General features: G+C 40.3%; 1 long non-coding RNA gene and 1 pseudogene across 2 annotated transcripts; one reads left to right on the forward strand and one right to left on the reverse strand.

Moving 5' to 3' along the window:
* Positions 1–1100: 1100 nt before the first annotated feature.
* Positions 1101–25895, reverse strand: LOC113015253 (dynein heavy chain 3, axonemal-like; annotated as a pseudogene).
* LOC113014988 (uncharacterized) lies at positions 17866–19066 on the forward strand. Of its 2 annotated transcripts, XR_003271042.1 has the most exons (4): positions 17866–17882; positions 17971–18260; positions 18395–18474; positions 18558–19066. It is a non-coding gene; the product is annotated as an uncharacterized LOC113014988 (long non-coding RNA). The 2 variants fall into 2 exon arrangements; XR_003271041.1 differs by having other exon boundaries at positions 17875–18260.
* Positions 25896–26146: the final 251 nt, after the last annotated feature.

Genomic DNA, 26146 nt, shown 5'->3' on the forward strand with positions numbered 1-26146 from the left:
GACATTTCTCTCCTGATAACGATATATATCACAAAATAGTGCATTTTCTGTAAATTCTGTGATTCTCGGGCAACTCGACTTATGTGAAGTGTTTTCAGTTGGGCGTCGTGTACCTGGAGTCGAGTGTTTTGACCGATGCATGAAACTATACATTTTTAGACATGAGTTTAAACGGCTGCCATTTTCTTTCTGAGTATTTATTTCACGGCGTGCTGCGAGGAAAAGCCTGTTCTAACGTTTGAGTCTAAGGATTATTTTGAGCACCTGACGGCTCTTTTTTGCTTTTCATTCGTAAACTCTCTCCATACTCTTTCATGTGATTCTTGTGTAGGTGGTTAAAGAGGTTTGTCGTGTTTGAGTGGTGGTGGGGACCAGTTTGTGGCATAATTTGCATAGTATAGCTTTCTGGGGCGTGTCAGACTTTTCATAACCAAACCATGTCCATGCTACAGAGGTAGCCCCTCGTTTAACAATAAGGTCCTCGATTTCTTTTGTCTGGTCCTTCTGATGGAGCTAGCTGGTTCTGCCTCATCCTCGCTGGTCATGCTGGTATTCTCTGTGCCTTCATCTGCGTGGTGACTGTAAGCGCCATTTATAGTCACTTCATGTTTTTATTTGAGGTCATTTGTTTGATGCATATTCTGAAATTTGATGTTTGGGAATAATGTACATCATTTGAGCTTTATTGTGAAAGGTTTATGTGGAAAATAAACAAGCGGACGGCGGAGCCACGCAATGGTTTTACCGTCATTGTTGGTAACGAAAGTACACGTAAAAACAGTCACTTGTCCGTCCATAGTGTGGTTATTTTAAGTATAAGAGAAAGAGAGAACTTTAAGAAATTAATATAGCCACTACAGTGACCATCAAAATCATGAAAAATATATTGCCATAAACAGTTTATTTTGCAACACCACATAACAAACAATAGTGTATAATATGAAACATACACATTTTTATATTGTCATCTGATATAAATCGTCATATCGCACAGCCCTAATCCTTTTTTGTTTATGTTGTTTATGTTCTAGGTAAAAAATAAAATAAAAATACAAACTTTTTAAAAATGTCTTGTTGTTTCTCTTTTTTTTCTCAGAATAAATTGCGACTAGTCTCAATGGCTGACTTGGAGGAGCAACACAGCGACACGTTAATCCCGACTGCTGCAGTTCCTGTATGAACTGAGCAACTCTGAAAATCCAAGGAAAAGCTGAGTGTATTTTACTTAAAGCTCAGATGGACCTTGATGGACTAACATGCAGGCTGGATTCAGGACTTTGTCACACTGGTATATGAAGAGTGGTAACAAGACTTTGTAGTAATTTGCCTTACTATTGTCTTATTTGTTGTGATTTAGGGTCTGTGCGCACAAGCAGAGGTTTTTGTTTGTAACCGTAACCTTGTTTTCAGAGCCTTGTCTAACATTTAATGGTCATGAAATATGTCAGACTTTTTCCTCTACTTAAACAGCTAAGAGCATTTGAACACCATGGAGAAAAAGGTGTGCATTAAGGATTTTGAACTATGATGTTTAAGTGTTGTCACTGCTGAGGATGACACAGATCCTTATTCACTACGCTGCTGTTTACAGTTTAACTTTTCATCAGAACAAGCACTTCTAATTATACTTTGCTCCTCACTGACAAAACAAGTCCAGTAAATACACTTTTATCTTTAAGTTTGGGACAGTGATCTGTCTTAATTTATTTTGTGTTTTAGTTATCATATGGTGAAAAGTCCTGTGGTTATCCATCCGTCCTGTTCGAATAAACCCAAAGTTCAGGAACATCTTCTTTAGATCTGTTCAGTTTTATTCATGTGGCACCACTTAAACAGTCAACAAATTTTGACTCAAGTATGTTATATTTTAAGGTAAAGAGTTGTTCTCAGACAAATGTTCACACAAATGTGAATGACATTCACTTCATTAATGAAGTGAATGTAATTCAGTAATCAAAGGTGTTTGGCTATAACTGACTACATGTGTATACTGTATCATAAGTGGACAGACATGGATGTAAGCCACACCTTAACCATTTGGCTGAGGCAAAACTACCACAAGGCAGTGATTCTAACTAAAAGGTACTCTGGATATTATTAAATGTGAACATATAGTTAAATATGACATTTTTTGTTTGTCAGGTGTCCTGTTTGAAGAAAACACTTGGTAGCCACTTGAATGAATCTAAATAAACACATTTACATGAGGGCAACCTGATTTTAAGGAAATAAAAATGCTCAAATTTGAAAGCTTGTGAGTTATTTTGTTCATGTATCAGCTGTTTAGTAGTTTTATGACAAGATGGATGCTGTCATTATATTTAAGTATAGTGTTTGAGTTAAGGAGAATAAAAGAATATTTAACATTAATTGTACCAATGTTGTTGTGTACGAAGCACAAATTAATTTAAGTTTTAATTTATGAATTTTTGAGTACATGGTGTACTAGGTTGTAATTGCATAGAAATGTACGTTCAAGGATATAAAGAACTATATTTAATGAGTTACAGTGAAAAGAAGTGCTTGGAAATAGTAATATAAACAGAAATTTCAAATTTTCTATTTACGGAAAATATCAGTTAATGATACAGAAAATATACTGTGAATAAACGGAATCTTCCGTTTTATAGCTGAAGGAAATGTCCGTAAATAGTACAGAGAGTATACTGTAAATCTACAGAATTTTCCGTTTTATCGTTTACAGAAAAGTCCGTCAAACTTCCGTAAAAAAACAGAAAATGTACTGGCAGAAAATTACCAGGACATTTTCCGTTTTTCTACGGAATATTTTTTTACAGTGTGGTATGATGTTTTGCATATTTCAATTTGTAAAAGTTAAAATGGTTGGAGAAATCTAAAGTCATCTAAGATGCATAAAATGTGTATAAGTCCCCCGGCGGGCACTGGTTTTGTAAAGAGGACATACATACATATGTTTTCATGTCAAAACTTGTCCATTTCTCCTGGTTTATGCTTGGGCAAAGAGTCAACCAGAATCTTGGGGAGAGACTCTCCGATGTTCTGCCTGTCCCAGCGTGCCCCCTCCATGAACAGACCTTTGATATAAGCTCCGTCCTCTGGCTTTTCATCCATTTGCGACTCTTCCGTAGTTACCTGGAATACAGCTCAAAGGTGTAAGTATAAAATATCTTTAGATCAATCGGAGTGAATATGACCAAAAACACAGAGGGAAGTTAGAAATAGAAATACATGCCTCAAATTCAAAACTGGTGTAGTCAATGGGGATGTTGTACTTCCTGGCAAAATTCTGAAGCTGGAGAGCCACAAGACGTGTAGGTTGGCCGTTATCTATCTAATTCTGTTATGACAGACAATAAAAAAATAGTCACAGCTAAAATGCAGGACAATAGATCGTTAGTAATAATACATATTCTCAGTGTTTTTGCTTGTACTTTTTCTGCATGCATTTTTTCTGAATATCTGAACAATAACTGAAGACCTAGCAAGCTGCACATAGTATGCTGCTGACCTTCAACTCTTTAGTATGTGCAACACTTATTTTGGCAGTCATATTCCAAAGATGGTCATGGTCTAGGTGACTCACAACAATCATAAATCTTACTTGTAGAAACTGTAGCCTGCATGGCTAACAGATCAGTCATGTAACTCCGCATATGATTGAAAGAAGTGTACGACTTGGCCGCCCACATAGCGGGCACCTTGCCCACCAGCATGCTGTTAAAGATGCTCTTGAGTTCAGTAGACATAGCAATTTGGCCCTTCAAAGCTTTTCTGATTTTTACCAGCGTGACACATACCACATCTGTAAGTCTGACAGGAGGGGAGAGCGATTCAGGGTGAATTGTAAAGAATTTCAACAGATCAGTGAATACAACACATTTGTTTCCCAACTTCATCTACCTGCATGGCATCACAAGTTAATGCTACCTGTTAAATCGGATGACTTCCTGCCTCAAAACAGCGTTCATAATTCTGGGCTGTGGAGAGAATTTAAATGGAAGGTGGTCATGAGATATTTTAGAACCCCAGAGATAATTGCCAAAATGAAGCCTACAAATCCTGACACCTGCTGGTGAAATTGTGGTACTTATTTAGGAACCCACTCACATATATCCTGGTCATGCCCAAAAATCTGCTCATTTTGGAATGACATATTTAAAGTTCTCAATACAGTTTTCCAACAACCATTAACAAAAGACCAACAGCTAGCCATTTTAGGAGTATTACCAAATGGTTTAGCGGGAAACAATAAAAAGTATCTCTTAAGAATCTTGCTTACAGCAGCACTAAAGTGTATTACTATTAAATGGCTGAATCTTGACCCACCTTCATATAATATGTGGATTGATAAAGTAAGAGAAATTTACCAAATGGAGGAAATAACATATGCTCTGCGGATTCAGAGAGAATTGTTTACTGAGCGTTGGCGACCCATACATGCTTTACTGTTTCAATAATTTAGCATAGGTCTGTTTCGTTTTGTTCATTTATGGCTAAGATTGTCACGTGTTATTTAATATTACATAAAGTTTTTGTTTTTGGTTTTTTTTGGTTGTTTTTGTTGGGGTTTTTTTTCCTGTAACTGTCCTACTTGTGAACATTGACCAGTACAAGTTGCAATGTTGTAAATTATAATAAAAATTGAGTTTAAAAAAACTGTGTTCATGGACTCTTCATACTTGACTGGGTATTTATCCATCACCATTTGCATGCCAAAGTCTGTGGGCAGCTTAGACAAGATGTCCTCTGCAAGCTCATCTACTAATTCCTACAACACAAACAGACAAGAACATGAAGCCTCATGATACCACCCAGGCAGTTGGGTGGTAACCCCCACCCAACTGCCTGCAAAGTGTCAGCAGTACTCCTTCTAAGAGCTGATTGGTCTCTTGATTGTCCTTGGTGATTTCCGTGTTACTGTTAAGTCTGAACACACAGGGATCAGCAGAAATTGGCAGGCTTCAAATGTAGTCTACATAAGTCTGGAATACATAAATATATTGTTTTTGTATTCAACTCTTTATCAGATTGGACTATCATGGACAGACTGGTTCTCCAAGGCTCAAGATAATCTAGATTTAATTACAGACATATATTACATTTGCTAATTAAAAACTAATTAATCCTTCTGTCATGATGTTTTGTTAAGAGTTTGAGTTTTGGCTGCTCCTCTTTTATTTAATTGTTATCCTTCTCATATTTGACATTTTCTCAATGTCAGCTGTGGTTGTTTGTCTCCCCTTGTTGTTTCTGTGTGCATCTCAGTGACATTTACTTTTGTGCTTTTAAACTTTCTTTCTTTGTGTCTAATTGCTGTACTTTGTTTCCCACCTTTTTATTTTCCACCATAGTTGCTTCAACCTGTCTTGTTTTCTGTCACCCCTCATGGTATATCTAGTCCTGTCTCACCACTATAATTTTGTCTGATGAAATACTTCTATGGCTGTATCATTTGTCATGAAGTTAATTAAATAAATGTTAAGTGTTAAGTGTCTTGCACCATGGGTCCTCCCTTAAAACTGCTGGTGACACATAACACCTCTGGGTTAACAATAAAATCTGTGGCTATTGTGTTCTTTTATTAAATGCAACTGTATGTACTTTGGGAATAATGGCCTGATAATATCGATGCTCCATCTAATATCACTGAAAATTATGGATATCTTACAGTGTAGAGTTAACAGATGACAATGTCACAAAAAAGGTCACATAAAAAAAAAAAAAAATCACATTTCCTCATTTGCTGCTGCTCATTTCATTGGTGTTAACTGATAACCTGCTCAGTAAACTGCTATGTTGACTCTCACCTGTAAGGTATGTAAGGGCCTCCAGTGGAACCTCTTCATATTCATTAAGGAACATCTGGAGCATGGAAGAAGGTTAGGCCGAACAGGAGCTTCTGCCAAATGACCTGTTTCTTGGAACCACCAAAAAAGTCCGGGTCAGAGATGGGGATGACTCTGGTATGAGTGCAACAGGTTGGCTTTAATCCCTTTAGGAGGCTTGTTTGTCATTTTCAGCCCATTCTGCAGGATATTGACTGGGAACTTATCAGATGGGTAACTGGTTAACGATAACCTGAGTGGAAAAGCATAAATGTATAATTTTGTTTTTTTATGTTATTGATGCAATAAATTAATAAAAAAAAATGTAGAATCTGCTACTTAAAGCTTGGGTGTGTCTTCTCTGGAGTAAAGGTTTCCTCACAGAGCCGCTCCAAAATGGGCATCCAGCTGGTGGCTCGATGACAGTTCTGCAGTACCACCCAGGTTCCCTCCTTGATGGCTTTGTCAATCATTCGAGCTGCTATGGGTCTCTGCCCTTGAACAAGGGAGATGGTTTGGGTCTTACTGCCCCCCATATCTAGGTCAAATTTCAGCAGACCTAATGACACAAAGCCAGACTTTATTAAAGCCTTTTATGATTCAGATTTATAATAAAAGAGTCTTTGTAGCTCCCTTCCAGGCCAAAAGCAGGGGGTTAATACCGACGGGAGTTAAACACAACAATGCCATTGTCTGTGGAGAACGAGTCCACTGGCAATCTCGCAATTTGCCATGCCCTGAAGCCACCTGGCTACTCTGGGTGTTAGTGAGGGTAAAGTCCTCAGAGCAGGGGATTTTCTTCTCTTTACATACAATATGCCACTGTGCCTGGCATTCTACACGATAATCTACAGTAAAAGCCCCAAGGTAAGACAGACAAATATGATACAAACCCGATTAATGCTAAAACTCAGGCACACATGACCATACATCTGAACTAACAGTAAAAATGAGCACATCATATACGTATTTTCACATACCTAATTTCTAGTTGCCTTGCAGCCTCTGTCCACCTATCCTTCTTCCCCCCAGTCCTCCTATTCATTTCTCTGCCTTGATCAGTTTCTGAGAACACAATTCGATGTTGTCCTCCAGTTCGTTCTTCTTTTTAATCATGGCTGACAAGTCATCATTCAGGCTCTGTAGATGGTCTTGCACTTTTTTTTCTTTTTTTTTTTTAGCTCAGCTCTTTTCACAGCCAGCTTTTCCATCTGCACAACCAGCTCATTCTCAGTCAGCTTCAATCTTTACTTTTTGGGGGCTACAACCTTGGCTACACACTCATAAACCTCCGTTGCCCTGACCCATTTGCAGAGACCCTCTCGGGATTGTGTGAGACATTTTCATTACCTCTCTTAGGAAAGATATTATTCTTTTTGAGTTTGATGGTTTTGGGCCGAGGGTGCTCATCATACATGTCCATGATCAGTTTGCGGTAGAAGACGTCAAACTTCTTACAACTATTTCCAGTTATGATAACACCAAGAGACCATACCACAGTGAATAGGAAAAGACCCTGCAACCACATGGCTATCTGCTGGCTGACAATATTCTGTGTGGTTTCTGGTGCACAAATTTCATCTGGTGTTGACAGAAATGTTAAAACAAACACATACACACACAGTGAGAAATATGAATACATTCTGACCAACCAATTATTAATTAGAAGTCATTCTTACTAACCCATCATGCAGGAATACAGTTTGTATAGGCTTTGTGCCAAGTGGATAGGATCTTTGGGACAAAAGGTCAAACCATCAAAGATTATCCACCGTCAATCTTCTGAGGTGGAGATAGGTGGAGATGATCCCTGAAGGAGGTGGCCAGGACACCATCATGGCTGACTGGATCGAAGCAACCATACAATTGATCCATGGCCTAGGGGTTGATGATGCAAAGATTCACTGCAAATTCATCCATGAACTTGGCTAAATGGAGATAATTTGCATAACAATTTAAACAGAGGAACAAAAACATAACATAAATACATTTAATTAATCAATAGCTTGCAATGGGTCAGTCTGAAGCAAAAATGTGGCGGTCAAAGAAACTTGCTGGCAATCACAGTAAAAACTGTGTATACTATAAACTGTGAATATTTGCCATTGTAAAGATCTCCAAGTGCAGGAGTAAGAACTTTATAGACAGAAGTCTTTCCTCCTAAAGGATCCCCTACTATCATGAAGCCATGACACACCAACATCATCTCATACACCTGTATATACAGTAAAATTTATTCTGCAAACATTTATAAATTTGAATCAATACCTGGATGATTTTGCCAATGAACCATGGAACAGGCTGGAGGTTAAGCTTTGCAATGTTGTCACTGAGTGCTTTGAGGAGGAGGTCATAGTCTGGATTTAGAAGGACAACTCCAGGAAATAAATCAGAGATGATGCCGTGCAGGGAGCAGCAGGAGAATGATATGTTAACATGCCCTGATTTATAGCTAACAGACTCAGTCTATCAGTGGACGTGGTACAAAATCTGACACCTGAAACAGTGGCACATCCTGCGCCAGACATTTGGCCATGTTGACATTGACATCCATCAGCCCTCTAAGCAACAGCACGCTTGCATTCTCCTAGGGATATTTCAGCTTTAGGTTCCCTGCTGCAGTCAGCACAGATTTCACAGCTCGCATACCGTAGTCGTAGTGATGCTGAGAAGACAGCTGCTCAGAGCACAAACGACAGGTGGCCACAATCTTCTGGGCCAAACTGTCAGTAAAATTTGAATTCAAATTCAAATTCAAATCAAATTCAAATTCAAATTTTATTTGTCACGTACACAGTCATACACAGTACGATATGTAGTGAAATGCTTGGACAACTGCTCGTGACCTAAAGAAAACAAAAAAGGAAAAGGCTATGAATAAGATAGGAAGGGTTGAATTAGAGGGTTGTTTGTTTTTTTTTTTACCAAACAAGTCTTCTTCTTAAAATAATTTTCAGACCAAAACATTTTGTGGAATATTTTCCCCATGAAGCCCATAGAGAATAGTGAGATTTCACCAATGAGACCATAGTCTGGCGCCATCATAGCCACGGTATGGAAAGAGCCTGGAAGACTAAGACTGCCAGCTCAACATACAGTATATTTTATTCACCTTACTGTTTATATTATATTATGTTAACAGTGTTGTTAGCCTGTATTAACTGTATAACTGTATTAACTGGTCTGATATGTACCTTTAGGTTGTCAGGAAGCTCAGCCCTGCCAGCATAACCAGGGTTCATGGTGATAAAGACAGATAATGAAATGTCCAAAATTAATTGAGTATTTCTCTGCAATTACAAACTTTGTGTATACAATCATGGTATCAAAATAAAGCTAACATTTGTGAAATTTCATCAGATTGATAGACATGACTATAAATTTACGCTACAGTAGGATGTTTTGACAAAGTAGGACGTTTTGTCAGAAAACCGGTTACATTAACTCTGAAGAATTTCTGGTTCTGTTTTGTTTGTTTAGCGGACTTTTGCGCATTTAGGTAACAGCTCTTTTAATCATGGCTTGTTTTCCTTGTGTTTGGTGGTTGTAGAAATGGTTTATATGAGATTTTAGCTGAGATTCAGAGGTTTCTGTGGATACCACACATGTCAGGACTTCTATTTCTGACCCCGTGTTATAACCGATTAAACGTGATCTCCTTCTTTTTGCCCCCGGTACTGGGGCGTGGGGCTTAACAGAATAATTACAAAAGGGAGAATAAAACTAAACATGAGGAACCAAGAACACAAGACTCTTTCAAAATAAAACAGGAAACATGTGGACATGACATGAGCAACATGAAAACACAGAGACAGAAAATACATGACACAGAAGACTGGGACAGACTTACACCAGGGGACACGAAGAGTCTCATAACTAAGCAGACATAAAAGAACCTAAACTATACTGCAATTCAAGGTAATAATAATAATAATAATAATAATAGACTTAATATCATTTCATAAATAATCAAAAAATACAAAATAACTAATTAACCCTCAACTTAAGAACAGCACATGAATAGAACACAATATAAACATAAGAAAATAATACAAAAATAATACAAAACGCTGGGTCACAGACCCAGTCCCTGACAGAGAACCTGCTGAGCCACCACAGAGGGCACTTCCACCCGTGACACGCAAAAATCTATATTGTGAGTAGACTTGTAAAGACATTTCTATGTAAATATGTTCGTATAATAACAATATGAAGACGTACTAAAATTGTTAAAAAAATACTGAAGTGCTGTTCACACTAAATAGAGCAAACACTATTCCCTATTTAGTGATCTATTTAACTTTAAAATTTTCCATCTTCTTTCCCTCTGACATATCAAGGTTGTACATTTCTTCTTGTTGTTTTGATCCCTCTAACACCCCAGGACCCACCTGTAAGCTCGAGGGGGAGAATCTGCTTCTATTTTAGAGGAAGACAGCATTTATACTATATTAGGTTTAAATAGGGTTCGTTTCAATTGTAAACTGGTTCTCATTTGGCACAAACGTATCTCAGTCACGCATTCGTACACACATTTGGCCTAATTCTTTACCTCAACACGATTAAATTAATTCAAACATGCCCAAGCTCCCGACTGAGCAAGTCCTTTTAAGAATTTACTCATGGCCTTGTAGTCCAGACCATCTGATCAATTGAACACCACACACTAGTGTCACAGGTGTATGCTAGAAGGGAAACCCTTCTAAACGGGACGAGCAGCAGGGGATGATCACGGAAACAGAAAGACATGTAATACCCGGTTAAAATAATTAATAAAAATATATACTTTATTTACAGCATAAAGATACCCCGATCAGGGAAAAGAATAATTTTTAAAAAAGACATAAAACTAAGGATAACAAAAGTCCAGTCCTCAGTCCGCGAGCTGAAGCCCCCAAGGGTCCCAATCAGTCTCCGCCACACTTAAGGCCACTAAAAGTCTGCCGAACTCCACCAGTGGGGCCAGGCCAACAGTGTCCTCATGTAGTGTCCTCTGCCACTCTGTTACCGCTAGACACAGGAAAGCAGCGGCAGTCACCCTTCCTAATTTACCGGGGATGTCTTTATGCATTTTAACAAACGGGACTTACCCCGCGAGGGAGGAGCTCCAAACTCCGCTCGCCACTGTTCCATGCCTTAAGCTTTTTAGCTGGCGTCTTGCTACCACCTGGAATAGTCTGCCACCCACGAACCGAAGGCCCTCTCTCCTTCTCCTGCGACTGCGGCCGCGACCTTCTGCCTTCGGCTGGGTCCTCTTTTTATATTTTATAGCATTGCACTTCAAGCTAAAACCATAAGTGACCAAACCAACTGAAAGTTATCTATAGCAGCGATCAGTAAGCTGTGTGATGACCAGACGGGGGGAACTGCCCAGATATTCATAGCCATATTTCAAGCAGGTTGTAATCATCCGCAACATCACTTCTCCATCCTCCCAAAAGTAACGCAACTGAAAAATCCACACAAAGTCATTCAGTGAGGAGATACTGTCCTCTGCAAGTTTTGCCACAACATCTCAAGCTAGGAGAGAAAAAACAAAACAGGTTAAACACAGATAACATTTTATGTTAAAACAAAATCTAATATTTTTGATATTTAGAAATTACCATGAACATCAATCGCAGTAAGAGCACCAAGGGTCATCCTTGCCCCTCCAGGGAACTTCCCACGCACCAGGTCTACAATGTCAGCAATCTGGGCATTGCAATTCTCCACATAGGCCTTTGGAAGATGAAACCAATAAAAACAAATGTAAAAGAAGTTTTAAGTTTTAAAGAAACCCACACAGTATCATTTCATAATTGGATTTTTTTTTTCAACTTTTACATTTTTTTAAAGACTGACAGGCAGAGGGTTGGTCTGGATGGCTTCAGACACTTGGCTGGTCTAATATATAGAAGAGGCACAAATAAGAACTTGGCCAGGCCACTGCAACACCCACTTCTTCCGGGGAATCTACATGAAACAAAATTCAGATAAGTTTGAACTCTTGATAAAATAACTGAAAACACTATTTGAATATTTGAATAAGGATGATAGGAGTTATAGTATTCTTTAATCATATTTTACAACCCCTCTATATTTTAGAGGGGTCTATCATATGCTTTCTCTAGATCCACAAAGACTCAGTGCAGCTCCTTCTGACCTTCTCTATACTTCTACATCAACACTCTTAAAGCAAAAAAATAATCTGGCATGAAGTCGCACTGCTGCTCGCTGATCATCACCCATCTTCTTAACCTAGCTTCAACAACTATTTCACATATCTTCTCACTTTATTGTGTTTTAAACATGCCGAACACTTCTGAGCGTTGGGTTCTCCACTTGCAGCAACCATTTATATCACTACGGTCGGGCACCTGGTGTTCACGCGTGACCCCGCCAAATTGTCTGTCGCTCGGGAGGAGTTTGCGACCATGGAGCGCCTGGGCATTGTGCAGTGTTCGACTAGTGCCTGAGCTTCCCCATTACACATGGTGCCTAAATCTGACAGTTGGTAGCGACCTCAAGACAGATACATTAGCATTCCTTATCCTAAAAACAAGATAAAGAGTAAAGTAAGCATTTATTTTGTTAGGAAAAGATTTGATGGGCATACAAGTCAGAGTAGCATAATCGAAGAGGAAGCTGAGATGCCTGGTTGCCTCATCAACCTCGTCTATCAGCTTGTGAATGGTCACATCCCTGGTGTTTTTAATGTACTGGTTAAGAGACAGTAACTCTTCTGAAGTTTCCGGGTGCCTCTGACCATCTTCGTAATTTCCTCATACATTTTACATATCCCAGTGAAAAAAAGGACAGCTGACCAACCATTTTTCCAGCAAACCTTAGAAGTGATCATAATAAAAAGTCACAAAATATGGCCTCTGCACTATGTGAAGTGAAAAACGGCAAAAGTATAACAATGTAAATCAGATATGAAACAGGAATCTATTTTATGCATATGAAATATGTAAAATAGTTAGTAACACAACACATGCTAACACTGTTTTGCTGTATACCTTAGCTTGAGCTGGATAAATCTTCTCCTTGTCAGTTGATATTTTGCCAGTAATCGCCATGTCCTCAGTAAATTCCAGCTTTGCTATGCCTTCAAAACACTTATTCAGGTGGGGTTGGACACACAGGGGGTATCTGGTCTGTGAAAGAATCTCCAGGAGCTCATCATTAGACGGAAAGAAGAATCTGGAAACACAGTGAACAAAGAAAGCTGAAACAGCCACTTGAGAAGATCCTTAACAGTATTTCTAATATTAGTAAATTAATTAAGTAACTCTTCCATATTTATTTTTCTGTATTAATGTAAGATTTTCCTACAGGCATCTACAGCACTGTAGATGCTTCTGCTTTACGTTAGTTCTATTTTTTTTTAAATTTTATTTAGCAAACATAGACTGTCAATGTGTATTTTAGCCTACAAATGGGAGTCAAAATAGCTGAAATATCAAATATCTGGAGGTACTATCAGTGCCACTGATAGTGCCCTTGGAAAATAGAGCCTCTTCTTTTCCAGGTAGGTATTGAGGCCTTTTTGAATGTCATCCAGAAGCACATTGGACTCCTGCAACTGTTCCAGCATGTTGGGCTGGCCCGTAGCCACTAACACACGCGTATCCTTAACCTGGAAAGTGTTATCACACAGAATTCGAAACAAAATTCACGAGATCCAATTACAGAAACTAAAACGCCTTTTGACAGTGTCATAGGGATTATACCGCCTCCGTCATGATATTGTTCCAGTAGCTGTCCACAATGGCAAACTTGCGTCCCTCCTCAGGCATCTGGGCAACGATGTCCTCTGAGCTGAAGATGGGCTCAAGGTAGAGCCACATAGCCTGACACTTCAACATGGCATCTAGTATGTCCTGCATACGTCCTGCAGCTTGTCCTCCCATTGCTATTTAGGAAAGTATCAGTAAGAATAACACAACTGCATTTAAAATGAGCTTTTGTTGTATCTCATAGTCATAGCATTTCTAATGTAGAATTTACCAACGACTAAATTCAGATAAATGTTTTAAAGAATAAATACAAGACTAGAGATGTACATAACTGTAATATTAGCATGGAAGAGCATAAAAATGGAAATTCAGAAAAATATACACTAAAAGGATGAATATATTGTAATTTCGTTGCCTGAGGCTGTGCTTAAGCAGGTCAAGTAATTTTGTTCTTGTTGGAAACAGAGCTTGCATATCACTTACTCAGACCGCTTTTTAAACGGAAGTGCACGCTAATCCCACAGATGTTTGAATTTGAATTTTAGCAGTGCCAGTGCCCCATTATTACATCTAGTACGCATTCAAATACAAATATTAAAATCAAAGTAAAACACCTGCATCCATTATAAAGCAGCAGGAGTGAGCCATCTGCAGAGTTTCATGTTTATGTAATTACACATTAGTCACAGTGGCACTATTTTTGCATGCAAAATGTTGGAACAACATGAACAGTAGTGCTGCTGCTTTATTCTATAAGCAAGGAGGGAATGAAGAAATCATGTCTGCTCCATATCTAGCAAAGCCTGTTCTTTGTTGATATGCTGTATGGAGGAAGAACAACAACACCCTCTGGCCTTACAGGATAAAGAAAGGTCTATGTTTTAACAGGTACAAAAACTATTTAAGCTACATTACCAAATGAAAAGATAACATGTGTACTTTAAGGGAAGTAAGAATGTAGCCTCTCTGACCTCCAGCTCAGTGACAGCGTCCACCAGGTTGGTAGTGATTTGAGTGAGATTTCTCACATTGTTCTTTATTTCCTCCATGTTCATCAGTTTCTTTTTCTTAAAAGCCAGTATCTCTTTCTGCACATCTTGCAGCCTCTGGTTAAAGCTAAAGACCCTGAAACAGTCAAATGGGGACAGGGCAGTCAGTTTGAATTGTTGGTATTTACATTAAAAAGAAGCTGGGAAAACAGACAGTAAAGCTGCATTTCTTACCTTGTTTGAAGGTGGTCCTCAATCTGTTTTCTGTTTATTTAGACTTGCTCTGCTGTCTTCAAGCTCAGTCATGATCTCTTCTGTAGTTTTTGGGGTGCCTCTGACCATCTTAGTAATTTCCTCACTCTTTTCACATATCCTAGTGAAAAAAAGGACAGCTGACCAACCATTTTCCCACCATACCCTAAAAGCGATAACAGTAAAAAGTAACAAAATATGGCCTCTGCACTATGTGAACTGAAAAACTGCAAAAAAAAAAAAAAAAAAAAAAAAGTGAAACAATGTAAATTAGATATCTATTTTTTATATATATGAAATATGCAAAATAGCATTTTTTGTGTTACTAGCTAACACTGTTTTGCTGTATACCTTAGCTTGAGCTGGATAAATCTTCTCTGTCAAGGGCACTGTCTCCTTTTCAGAGTTGATATTTTGCCAGTAATCGCCATGTCCTCAGTAAATTCCAGCTTCGCAATGCCTTTAAAACACTTCTTCAGGTGGGGTTGGACACACAGGGGGTCTTTGGTCTGTGGCAGAATCTCCAGGAGCTCATCATTAGACAGAAAGAAGAATCCGGAAACACAGTGAACTGATGACACTGTAATTAATAGATACACTGTTTTTAATTCTTTACAATCAGATGTTGACTTTCCTTCTTTCGTAAGAGAATGCTTTCTTTTTAGATCATATATTTCGATTCTATTGTTCTAATTGTATTAACATATAAATATATTTGATACTTTTTTGTATCCGCAAATTATATTTGTGTCAATTTGTCCATTTTCTTAGCTGCTTATCCAATATAAGGTAAAGGGGTTGCTCAAGCCTGTCCCAACTGTGACAGTACATCCTGGATAGGTGGTCAAAAAAAACCTTGTCAGTTTGTATCAGCAATGCAAAGAAGACATTGTGTACTTTGATGCTATAGTAAGAAAAGAAAGTGCTGGAATGCCACCATACTATGTGTATGAATTGGTTGTCAGAAACCCATCCAAAGGTGCACCTCCTCTTCCTGTTGCTACATATGTCATGTGTGACCATATTACAGCCTCTGTAACATACTTCTTGCAGGCCTTTCAAACAGATCTGGTGAGAGCTTTTGTAAATCGGGCCTACAAAAGGCCTGTCATGTTCATGTGTGATGGATCACTAGTACTCCTCTGATCCATTTCCATCACATTCTGCAGAACAAGTTGTGAGGATCTGCTGCAGAAGAACTTTCTCTTGCTCACTGGCAAACATTCATCACAGACATTCAACGTTCCCATTCCCAGTGTGTGAATGTGTGCGTGAATGGGTGGATGACTGGATATGTAAAGCGCTTTGGGGTCCTTAGGGACTAGTAAAGCGCTATATAAATACAGGCCATTTACCATTTTACCATTTTCTTCATCGGTATTTGAGCCACGTCATGAAAAATGCCAAGGACCTTTGTAAAAAACAGTATGCACATTTACATCAATAATTCTTTGAGAATATAACATTTCTAATTTAAAGGTACTACTAACAGTGATTCCATTTCTTTCTTTCCCCAGCATTCCAGAGAACTACAGGCTTGGAATGCATCTATTTGGGCTGCTTGCATGTTGTGCTAACTTAAAAGACATGGATGAGGTTGTCCATAGTGCAGCAGTAGTGTTTCGCAGTCCTTGTAGTGGAAGGAATATAACAAAGCATTACAACAACCTGAAACTCCTTATGCAAAAAAGGGGGACCCTAGATGTGGATGAAAAGACTGTGATTGCTGAGGACTACAAAGTTAACTTATATTTATTAGTAAAGTAATATTAGTAATAAGTGTTTATTTGTCTCTGTCCCATAACAATTCATTACTTTATATTATTAAAAATAACAATGTATTTTTAAAACTCAATAATCTGTTAAAAAAATGAAATAATTATGAAAACATGCTTTCATATGTACATACTTTAATGAATTTAACATTGCATGAAAGTAAGAATTTTATTTTATTTTTTTTGCTTTGTGATATTACTGATTATATATAAGTTTAACAGACTGATGTTCAGAACGCCCCCTTGAAGACCCATTTCCAGGAAATTGTTGACAGTGCAACACTGGACTGTGAGGGTGAACGAAACCTCTTTTATGCCGAAATGTATTTCAGGTCTCGTAAATCACCTTCTACCACATGCAACTTTGTGGTCAGCACTGATGCTCGGTACATTTTATTTTTTGTATTATTTTTATAACTTGTCATTTATAAATAACTGTAAAAGTGACAACTCAGTAAAGATTTGTCAGTCAGTAGCTTTGGTTTGTTACTTATATTTCTGAAGTATTTGGATGCTCCTCAGGGGATCTTGGACGTCATGGTACTGATCCTGATTAACTCCATGGTGACATTCAGCAATCCAAGAACCAGGTATCATGAAGAGAAGAATAAGTGTAAAAGAAACAGAAATTGTAGATAAAATTGAAATACATAGATTGTTTAACTCACTATGTACTATTACATTACATCATTTTACACAAGACAACAGAAGCCAGCGAATCATGGAGAAAAGCCAGTAGGATATGAAAAGAATCCGTATCCAGAGAAGGAGACTGACACGGCTTGATGACTTTGTTGACATATATCAAAAAATGCACGATGCCCTCCTTCTTGAATATGCAAACATGAAAATATCAAGAAAGTATGAACAATTTCCTGTTACTAAAAATGATATTTTATACAAATAGAGCAACATAGTCAGAACCAGTGAAAATATTTGCCTATGTACAGAAACAACTGGTGATGGAATCTGTAAGCATTAAAAGTATGTCTGTATACTCAACAGGCATGGAGAAATGGAAAGACAAACACAGTCTGAGTGACCCAGGGTCCGTGAGCAGTTGTGGACTTGTATAATATCTTATATGTATGGTTGCTGCTATGCTGCTGTCCCTGTTTCCATGCTTACATGTATAGGCAGGTGTTTGTGTGTGGGTGCGGCTGTATCCGGTAGGCCGGGCTACAGGCACCTTCAGGCCTGGTGGGTGTGGCCCTGCCAGGTGGCTGGCCACACCTGAAGATGATGCCACGCACCTGCAGTTGATCAGCCTTGTCAGGGGAGCTATTTAAGGGTGTGATTGAGCTCCTACTGATGTGCGATTGTTGTGTGAGACGGCATGTCAGTTGTCTTACTGAGCAAAGTCTTTTGAGTGTATGCAAGCTGTAGTTGTGTATCCTGACAGCTGCCTCTGTTATTTCCCCCCCAGGCGGAGCATGGAAACGAGAGGGCAGCAAGCACGGGGTGTGCGGACACACGGGAGCTGAAAATACAGAGCACGGACTTCGGGTGTAGAAAGACACGACAAGGGAGTCAGGGGAGCGCACGGGGATCTATTGTGTAATATTCACAGCACTGTCAATAAACGCACTGTTTTCTGCACCAGAGTCCTGCATTGTGGGTCCTGATTTCCCCACATCCCCACGGTCTGCCAGCCATGACAGTGTGTACGTGTCACCATTAGTGACAGGCTTGCCACTGAAAAAAGAGAAAACTGAGGTATGTTTTAATGTTCCGTTAATTTCAAGAATTAAATGACAACCGGACTTTCAATTCTTTAAGCTCACAATTATCCTTTCGTCGTTCTATAAAATAAACAAAAGAAGTCATTCAAAAATGTTATTTGTTAACAGAGAAAGACACGACTCCCACGGTTCCTGTCAAAACCTTGGAACAGGAACAGCTCAAACAACATGATATTGTCTAAAACCAGGTATTTTACGTTTATTTTATGTCTACCGTTGTGTGTTATTATCGTACATGAGTCTGATTATTGTCACATGTCTGTCTTTGTAGGATGAAAGCCAGGAACAAGTAGCTGTTTGCCAGAAAACTGCAACATACATGGCTAAGAAAGCGTCAGTCACATTTTGGAAAGGAGATTTCAGTGCCTTCGAAATGGCTGCAATTGTGAATGCTGCTAATTGAACTCTTTCTCACATGGGCAGACTTACAAAGGCACTATTTGCCACTGGTGGATGTAATATCAAAGCAGAGAGCAATGTCTTCTTTGCCAAAAATGGCAAATTAAAGACAGGACAAGTAGCGGTAAGCAGGGAAACTACCTTGCATGACGCTTATTCATTTGGTAGGCCCATGTCTGCAGAATGACCCAACAGTGCGCATGATATCCACTGCTAAAGTAAAATAAAATGATAAATTAGTCCACAAAAAGTAGCAGTCATTAAATAGATTCAAACTATGTTTTTTTTTTTTTCAGCTGTTATGATTTCTAATCAAACACACCCCACAAATATTATGTGTAATATATCAGCATTAAAGTGTTTTACAAGAACAAGAGTAAATGAGACAAGTATGAATTTCTGAATTTTGTTTAACATCACAAATAAAACGCATTTCAATTATTGGACTTTATTTATGTAATCATGTAAAATCTGGAGATATTTTGTTGTTGTTGCATGATGTACTTTTTTTTTTTTTTTTTAAATTACATTTAAAACCATTGTAATCTATTACGGTACAATGAATGTTCTCAGAAGAATGAGTTTTTGAACTCATAACAAATTACTATTCTGTTGTTGACTCACAGCTCACATATTTGTGGAAACACCATGAAACAGAAGTTGTCTTTGTGGTCCTGTCTCAAATTAGAGGTAACGACTTCATCATATGTCACAGTGAGCTCCTGTCCCTTAGACCACACAGCTGGCTTGTAGGAGATGTATGTACTCCTAGTATTAAAAACAAAACAAAATCTTCAATGAATTCAATACAAAATATTACATAGAGTGCACTATACAGGTCATCGGATGTTCAAGATGGGCTTTACGTCTACCAACAACAGCTCACACTGCCAAACCAATTCACCGGACAATTATATCCACGCTCTTTGGTTCTGTCCACCAGTTCAGAAGTTTTGGCGCGAGATATGTGAAGACTTATCGAAGTGTCTGAAATGTAACATTCCAACTTCCCCCTTAGTGTGTTTGTTGGGCAGCTTAGATAATGTCACTTCAGAAAAGAATATCGCCCATATGGTTTTCACTGCCCTATGCATAGCCAAGAAAACAGTCCTCATGAACAGGAAAAATAAAAATAATCTTAATTCTAACCAATATAGAAATTATCTATTAGATTACATTAGTCTTGATACAGCCTCTGCCACCACATCAGATCAATTGCTCTGGGCTCCTTTGATCAGCTCCATCACCTAGTGGGGGTGGGAGGTCATAGTTTGGTCCCGCCTTCACTGTTGTGATTGGTGTGGGGGTAGGGACAGGCTTAGGGCGTCGGGGGGTTCCCCGGAGGCATCTTCCTTGGGGGGCTCAACCCGGGGTAGCGGTCATGCCCGGTTGGGGGCTCTGTTGGCTCTCAGGTGACTGTTTCCTCGCGGCTGCGTGCAGCGGGGCTAGGGGAGGGTCTGTGCTGATGGACGTGGGTTACTGACCTGGTAGCCTGGCTTCCCCTGGGTGGGTCCGGGATGGGCGTGAGGTTCTGGGGGCGCTCCGTCTCTGGGCTGGGGCCCGGGCCGGGCCTCGGGGGCTTGGGTCCTGGTTGGTGTGTTGCCGGGGTTGTGGGCGGGTGGGTGCATGGGGGCCCAGCCCTAGGAGGAGGGTGCCACCGGTGCATCGAGCCACCAGGGGGGCTCTTCAACTGGTGGGGGAGATTGTCACATCTTGCAGGAGCTTTCCTCTCCTCAGGAGCTCCCTCTGCAGGAGGGGGAGATACAGGAGAGGTGGAGGAAGATCTCAGCCTGGGTGTTTATTGTCTTATGTAGTCTGGAAGATGAGTGGATGGTGGGGTGGGTGCAGTTTTCTCTGTGGTGGGGTTGGGTGGACTGTCCCGGGCTCTGTGGGGCCGGGAGGCGCTGCTGCACTGGGCCCCGGTCTGGATGGGCCTGGGCCCCCTTTCCCTGGCGGGTCGCGGAGTATGGGGGTGCCTACTGGGGTCAGCGGGGGAGCTGGCCCCAGGGAGGGGTCACCTGCCCCTCCCTTCCTTCCCTCCCCATCTCCAGCTGCCTCCCTCTTCCTGCTCCACCACAACCACCCACACATGCAGGACCTTGGAGTAGGGGTATGTCACCAGGGTGCAGAGGAGGCTACCCCCCCCCCTCTGTCCCCTTCTGGCTGCCTCTGCCTCAATTTTATCCCACAACTTAGACATTCACATTACTCACACTCTCATTACACATACATATAGGATCTTGGGGGTGGGCACGATACACGGAATCCAAAGTACCATCAGGGTGTACACCCCACCCCTGGCGTCGTTGCCCACCTCTCAAGGTTAAATACACTTAGACATTGAGGGCTAGCAGGAGGGACCATGCGCTTACCTGCTGCTCTCTGGCAGGTAGCTCCATGCCCTCCTGGGTTTTAAATGCACCTTAGAACACACATGCATCAACACTACAATGAGCGGGTGGAGGGAGGTTTGGAGTCTTCTCTCACCCCCGTTCTCTGCGACCTGCTGGAGCGGGGGGGCTAGGAGGAGGAGTTGGCCGTCCGACTGCGGTCTGGAGTGTGGGGCCTCCCTGCTGCTGCGGAGTCGGGGCGGTCTGCCTCTCCCCACCGCAGGGAAAAGGGTAACACCACCTGGGTCTGGGTGCAGTTCCCCCCTCCAGGGGCAAGGGTACCTAGACCCGGTTTGTAGAGTACGCTTGGGGAGTGTGATCGTGTGTACAACGTCTCTTTATGTCTGTCTCCACGTTGGTTGAGTGTGGAGTAAGTGCATATGAGAGCATGAGGGTGGGAATGGATGTTTGTATCTGTGTGTGCCTGTATGTCTGTGTCTATATGTCAGGTTGGGTGTCAGGCGCCACCTCTCTGGGGACATCTCAGGCCCTCCAAGGTTTGGAGGCCTATCTCCCCCTACCACCACTTCCCTTGCCAGTGGCGGACTCCCTCAGACATCGGTGCGTTGGTGGTTCTTTGTGTCCGGGGATGGGCGTCCAGGTACACACCGGCTCACTCCTTGGCGGCCGCTTATCGGGGCCTGGAGCCTGGGGCTCGCTCGGGCCACTTCGGAGGTGGGGTGCCCCCGGCCTCTCGGCCTGGGGCTCGGTCACTCAGGCACAGCTGGCTGCTAGCGGAGCTCACGGGCACGTCACTGCAAGTCCCCCTGGCTTCTGCTCCGCGGCTGCTGAGTGAGCCCTCATCTGGGACTCTCCTCAGCTCTTTCTGGGACAGTGGCGTGGCTGCCCCTCTGTTGGTCTTCCTTGGTCTCTTGTGTCCTGGGGGCCTCTGGATGTCTGGAGTTTTGATCTCCTCCATACCTGCTTTTTATTTTGTGATCTTTGGAGCGATAGAAATCATCAGGAGGCAAAGTTTGTCCAAGGTAAATTTTTATTTCATATATTAGAGATTTCTGATTTTGGAAATTTTGTAATGTCTTTAAATAAATGGAAAAAGTATTTCTGCAGATTTGTTATGAATTTCTAATGTGTCACAGGTGAACTTTGACAACTACAAAGCCATTGTATCATTTGTACACATTGGAAATATACACCGGAAGTCTGGTTAGTACTAGCAACATTTTTGTTACACTAATTTTTTTTTTCCATTAACAGTGTTCATAATTTATGTAATTTTAAAAACTAGATCTATCACAGTACAATGACAGCTCTCTGTATTTGGGCGATCCTTCAAGAAAGTCTTTGGAGCAGGAAGAGTCTGACCGGGTAGCCCAAAGATTCTGGTAATTATGCATTATTTACGTCTTTATTATTATAACAAAATATTAGGTATTCTGTGATGTCATTAGAAAAGTGGCAGGACCAAGGGCCTTTATCTAAAGGTGCTTTCGAACTGCGTGACACAGACTGCCCTCTAACATAATTTTTTTTTTTAATTTGTAGCTTAATAAACTGCACTAAAGATGAATAAAGAATTGTTAGAAAACAGTCATCTTACATGAATTACAAAGGATTAGTATCTGAATAGGGCATTCACCTGTTTATGGAGGACATCTGTTTCTATATTTGAACATATGGTTGGAGATGAAAGGGTAATAAAATCCATGGTTATCAGTTATTTAAACAAGTATTTCCAAACTAGACACAAGCAATTTCCAAAAATAAAAATACCCTTACAATGCTTAAGGAGAAAGACATTAGCACAATTTGTAGATTTAAAAGAACATATGTATTTTAACTTCATGTAACATAATATAGATCACAGGGCATTCTCACACAGCTTCAAAAACATGTTGAGATTCATTCATGTGTCTGTCTGATTCATGAAAAAGAAGAGAAGGATCATTTTGTGTGTAACTTTTATCATGCAACAGAAACTGTACCTGCTGTACTGATATTTTCACTTTAATTCTATTTTTGTTTGTTTGTTTGTAATGGACGCATTCCCAAAGAAACCTGAAATTACATTTTGACAACTAAAAAAGAGATGGCCAGGCACAAAGGACATTGCCGCAGACAATACTTGAGGCCTCAGGTGTGTAACATCTTTAAGTTTCATTTATTTATTCGTGTCAAACTGCTGAACACTAACATATATGTATATTTTTCCATGTATTAGTATTCAACAGTGACAACTGTGTTATGTGTGCAACAGTGAAACCACCCAATCCAGGACCCTCCATCACTGACTGGGTACAATGTTTTAAAAATAGTTTTGTTGTCTAGGATGACATATTTGCTTCTGATTCAAATTATTTTATTTATGTACTTATTTACTTTATGTCTTTATGAAAACTCATGTATTTGTTGTTCACAGATTCAGTGTGATAACTGTAACCGCTGGTTCCATTCTGAATGCCTGGACATGGAAAAGGCACAGCTCATCAATACACAGAACAGAGTGGAAGTGTATGCTTTGTCTAACCTAAGTCCACATGTAGTAAAAGCCACTGACTTGTTTATTTGTGTCAGTCATTATTGGTGTTTTGAGGAACACATGTGCAAAATACATTATTGATAACATTCTTCCTTTGAGCACATTATTTAAAGGTAAGGTAACCATGCAGGTAGGAGTTATGCATACAGGAATTAACATACACATGCTAATTTCTACAGATTACAATGGCTTATATTTCAGTGTTCTAGATAGAAATCCCAGAGGACTGCTAAATGGTCTAACCTGAAATACAACAGACATACAAAGGTATTGATGGAATCCCAAAAGGTGGCACTGTAAGCGATCCCTGAAAAGGAGTCTGACATGGGCCTTACAGAGTGGACAGGGTTGAAACATGAGCCAGCACCTACAATTGGATTTGCCTGGGCACATACTGCAGCTCTATGCCAGCGTAAAGCTACACTACAGTTATTAAGTGTGGACATTAGCATACAAGTTTCAGTGACAGGCTGCCTGTTTTGAGGCAGTCTGTTAAATTGGCAATACTCACTTTTGAATCAGTTTGTCTCTTGTACTTTGGCACTGTCTCTGGACAAACTTCAAACTCAGATGGTAGGAGGGGGAGGTTGGAGGAGAAAAAGGTCCTCCAGCTTGATAAACCTCAAGGAAGAAAAGCTGAAAGGAGATCAAAGATAATGACTTGCATTTCACACTTTAAAAGTTACACTTTTAATTGGTTCAGTCAGTTAATTAATACAACCTAGTACAGAAATTCAGCTTCACACCACAATACTCATGCTGTTTCTCTTTGTATCTGGCATAACATTTTAGCTTTACATCTTAGAAACTGAGCTGAATTAGCTGTGGGGGAGGCATGAGGTTGTTTCCTGTGCGCTCAGTATGACAATTTACAAGTGAAATACTTCACTGAAAATATCCCATGCACTGCAAGTAAAACAGCATAATCTAAGTGAACAGGAAGAACACATTACCTGCTTAGCCACACCTCCTGCAGTAGGAGCATAATATGAGTGACAGCAAAGAGATGCTGTCTTTGCCACAACTTAACATCCCTGTAGCTGGTTGCCCTGGACACTGCACGAAAAAACCTCCTGGGGAAAAAGCTGAGGGACACTGCATATGGATAATCGATGACGTTCAAATGGGTCCATGAGAATGTAGTTCACTGGTCAAATGATCATGAAAGAATCATTAGTTTTTGTCTGTTTAATTATAGAACAAATGCTAACAGTGGAGATGTGTGCAATCACTAAGGATTACTATCACTGTTTAGTACCTACGCTTTTCAAGCTGAAGTAATAATCTCTTTTGACTTCCTCTTCCATGGCAGCACTCAACTCTGGAGGGGTTTACTATCCTTAGTGTTGGGAGACAGCAGCTGCACGATGTTGATCATCTGCTGGCAGGGCTGGGGGGCCAACACTGAGCTGGGAACAGTGTTGATGTAGTATATTTACCTCTGTGACAGCAAAGTCAAGGTCATACATGTGTTTAAAAAAAGGGGTTTAAATCAGCGTCTGACTAATTACACACTAAATTAAGTGATACTTGCTTCCAGGTCTGTGTCATTAGGTTCTGCCTGAGTGGCCCTGATCATCTTCTCTTGCTCAAGCATTGTGTCCAGCTGCTCTTCAGGACTCATAGGTCGCCTGCTGGGTCTGGGCAAGCTTCTAGACCTGGACCTGAAATGATAGATGAGGAGATGCATCCCTATGAAAGGGTGAGTGAATTAGATCAAGTGTTTTAAGAAGAAGAACACCTTAAAGTTAAGTTACTGATGTCATTTGTTTGCTTAAATGTATAATTACCTGCTCCTTGGGGTTATTGCTTTTCTCTTTCCAGGTGGTGTTAGTGCTAAAAGCCTCATTAAGATCAAAAATATATGCTGAAGTGAAGTTTCTCAGGCAAGTCTTAAGAAGTACTAAATTATCAGATAGCAAATCAAAGAATACTGCAGTCTCACATCGCTTTACAAAGCCTTCCCTTTTTAATCCCACAGCGAGACAAGCTCAAAAGGATACAAGACCCCGCTGGTTTTGCCAAGGATTGATGGAGAGTGTGTCGTCTGCGCTGGAGCTGATTAATTTTCAGATCCTTAGCCCAGGGCCTGTAGTTGTTTCCAATGGACTCACTGGGGGTTCGGTAGTGACGCTGCTCTTTAAATGGAACTGCCAGCGTCCATGATTTGATCTGGAGAATGGTTTGGTATTCGCTGTGCCTTAAGACGATCTGAGTTCAAATAAAAGGTTAAAAGGTGGCACAAGGATTTTTGCTTCTAACTCCAGACAATTACTTAACTGACTTTTCTAAAGCACTAGTTCATATGCGGCACCGTAAACATTATTCGTATTTGATTGAGTTCGGAGGGTTCGCTGTTACAGCTCAAGGGCAAAGGTGGGGGAACAGAATATTCTCTCTTCTGACTTGTATTAAAAATGGAGTCGTCATCCATCTGTAAATCGGATGAAAACAGTGAGGGTTGGAACCAATGTTCCCTCTAATTTTTCATGTGTCTGAGCAAACACACAAACTCCCTGAGCGGTCCCGTGTACCACTGTGAGCAACAGCAGACATCAGACTGATCTAAATGCT

The sequence above is a fragment of the Astatotilapia calliptera genome, chromosome 22 (genome assembly GCF_900246225.1).
Source record: "Astatotilapia calliptera chromosome 22, fAstCal1.2, whole genome shotgun sequence".
Lineage (NCBI taxonomy): Eukaryota > Metazoa > Chordata > Actinopteri > Cichliformes > Cichlidae > Astatotilapia > Astatotilapia calliptera.